Consider the following 3110-nt stretch of genomic DNA (forward strand, 5'->3'; position numbering starts at 1 on the left):
CTTTTTTTTTTTTTTTTTGGTCTTTTTTGAGACACAGTCTCCTTGTAGTCCCAGCTGTCCTGGAGCTCACTATATAGACCAACCAGGCTGCCTCGAGCTCACAGAGATCCGCCTGCCTCTGCCTCTGCTGGGATTAAAGGCGTGTGCCACCACACCTGGCCAGTTTGCTTTTTTATGCTGATGGATTCAAAGATACTTTGTGTCAGGTTCAAGCCAGAGATTCTTCCAAGGCAGGAAAACCGAACAAAGTACAAAGTCAGCCTGCTTCCTAACTGATCACAGGGAAAGGTTGATGAACCCTTTTGAAATCAGGAAGGAAAATAGTATTTTCCTTTATTTTTATTTTATGTGTGAGTGTGGCACCTATGTGCACACATGGAGGCAGAGGTGTCCTGCTCTGTCATTCTCCACCTTATTCCTCCCAGACAGTCTCTCACTGACCCCTCTTCCTCTCTGTTCCCCCTCCGTGCTTGGGTTACAGGCACACGCAGCCACATCCATTTCTTTTGTCTTTGTATTTGTTTTTGAGACAGGGTCTCCCTGTAGCCCCAGCTGACCTGGAATGCACCATGTAGACCAAGCTGGTCTTGAACTCAGAGATCCGTCTGCCTCTGCCTCCTGAGTGCTGGGATTAAAGGTGAGCACCACCACACCCAGCCCCACATCCATTGTTTAAAGTGGGTGCTGGGATCTGAACTCAGGTCCTCAAATTTGAACAGAAAGTCTTACCCACTGAACCACCTCTGCCATGTCTGTGACAAATCCAGCTCACTTAACCCTCACACTCAGGATTTACGCCAGCCAGACGCTGCCTCTGTGCTCCCACTTAAACATGTATTTGCAAGCAATAGAAATGAGATCTAATATTAGTAAGGGAAGAGGGCAGTAAATGCCCAGGTGTTTGCAGCAGAACATAAAGCCCATTGTCCTATGATCTGCCCAAACCCTGGTGTCCAGGGTGATCCTGATCCTGAATTTTCAACACTGACTAACCAGGAATTTAATCTTAAGGCACAAGTGTTCTCTCCTCCAGCTGCCCCAGAGCTCACCCAAATGTTCTAATTAAATGTTACAAGGGAAACTATAAAGTTAGACGGATTGCACTTGAGAGCAGAATCACGTGTGTAAATAAGAGCAAGAGAGCGTGGAAGAGGAAAGTAACACACACACACACACACACACACACACACACACACACACACCTGTTCCAATTACCTAGGAAGAGAAATGGGCCAAACCACTCATCATTACAGATCAGAAGTCTAACAGAACTACAGGAAAAGCTTGTCTTGTCTCCTTATTTTCTATGATATTAATAAAAGCACTGGTGTCTAATATCCCCAGCCTATCTAGGATGTAATATGAATCCTTAGATTAGACACATTGATCGTAGCTGATTTCTTAGAGCCACTTTCAGAATAGTATGCTTGAGCACAGCAGTGATTTAATTTCCTTGTACTATACCTAGTAGTTTAAAACTTTTTGGGGGGATGGGGACTGGAGAGATGGCTCAGTGGTTAAGAGCACTGGCTGCTCTTACAGAGGACTGGGGTTGGATTCCCAGTACCCACATGGCCCCTAACAACTGTAACTCCAGTTCCAGGGAACTGCAATGCCCTCTTCTGACCTCCTCAGGCATTGCATGACATGGGTACACTTACATACATGCAGGTAATATACACAGAAAATAAAAATAAATTATTTTTAAAAACTGTTTTTAGCCAGGCATGTGGCACACGCCTTTAATCCCAGCACTTGGGAGGCAAGAGGCCGAGGAGGGTGGATCTCTGAGTTCAAGTCCAGCCTGGTCTACAAAGCGAGTTCCAGGCCAGCTGGGGTTACAGAGAGACCCTGTCTCAAAAAGGCCCCCCCCCAAAAAAACCCACAAAATTTTTTCTTCAGTACTGGGGACTGAACCTAGGGCATATAGCTTGCTGTTGAACTTTGGCCCTAATCTCCCCCCGCCCCCCGCCCCCCGCCCAACACCCTGGTTTAGGCTCTGCCTTCAGAGTTGCTGGGATTACAGGGCTTCATTTAAGACTTTTATAAGAGGAAGACCTGTGTGACAGTGTACACTGGTAGTCCCAACTACTCCAGAGACTGAGGCAGGTTACTTGAGCCTAGGAGTTGAGGGGGAAGGGGGTTGGGAGGGAGGGAGGATATAAGATGGAAGGAGTAGCTTTGATATTGGATATGTTAAATGCATTTACTGGGCTGGGGAAATGACTCAGCTGGTAGAATGAACATGAGGAACCCACTTAAAAGCCAGATAGAGGCTGGAGAGATGGCTCAGCAGTTAAGGGCACTGACTGCTCTTGTAGAGGACCCAGGTTCAATTCCCAGCACCCACATGGTGGCTAGTAATCATTGCTAACTCCAGTTCCAGGGGATCAGATGTCTTCTCCTACCTCTGCAGGGTGCACTTACACACAGGCAGGCAATACACATATATACACAAAATAATAAAATTATATATATGTATATATATTTTTTAAGTCAGGCATAGTGGTGAGTTTCTGTAATCCCAGTGCTGGGGAGGAAAAGAGGTTCCTTTGGACTTGTTGGGCAGCCAGTCTAGACAAATCAGAGCTTGGGGTTCACTGAGACTTCATTTCAAAAAGTAAGATAGAGGGCTGGGGAAATGGTTCAGCTGTGTAAACATGAGGACCTGAATTGGATCCTTAGCCTCCACAAAGAGGTTCAGCGGTTAAGAGCACTGGCTGCTCTTGCAGAGGACCCAGTTTGGTTCCCAGCATCCACATGGTGGCTCACAACCATCTGTCTCTTCAGTTCTAGGGGATCTGACACCTTCTCTGACCTCCACAGGCACATGGTGTACTTACATAATGCAGGCAAAACACTCCTACACATAAAAAACTAAAGCTGGAAGAGCAGTGTGTGTACATGATAACCCCAGGGCCAGGGCCAAGTGGATCCTGGGGCCTTGCTGGCTGGTCAGGCTAATGGAAATAGCAAACTCCAGGTTCAATGAGACTGTATAAAAGGTGGACGATGCCCTCTTCTGGTCTCTGTGGGTAGTGCATGCTTCTGGTGTACTTACATAACATGCAGGCAAAACACTAATACACATATAATTTTGGGGGGGGGGG

Source organism: Nannospalax galili, unplaced genomic scaffold (assembly GCF_000622305.1).
Source record: "Nannospalax galili isolate Female #2095 unplaced genomic scaffold, S.galili_v1.0 scaffold696, whole genome shotgun sequence".
In the NCBI taxonomy this organism is placed as follows: Eukaryota; Metazoa; Chordata; class Mammalia; order Rodentia; family Spalacidae; genus Nannospalax; species Nannospalax galili.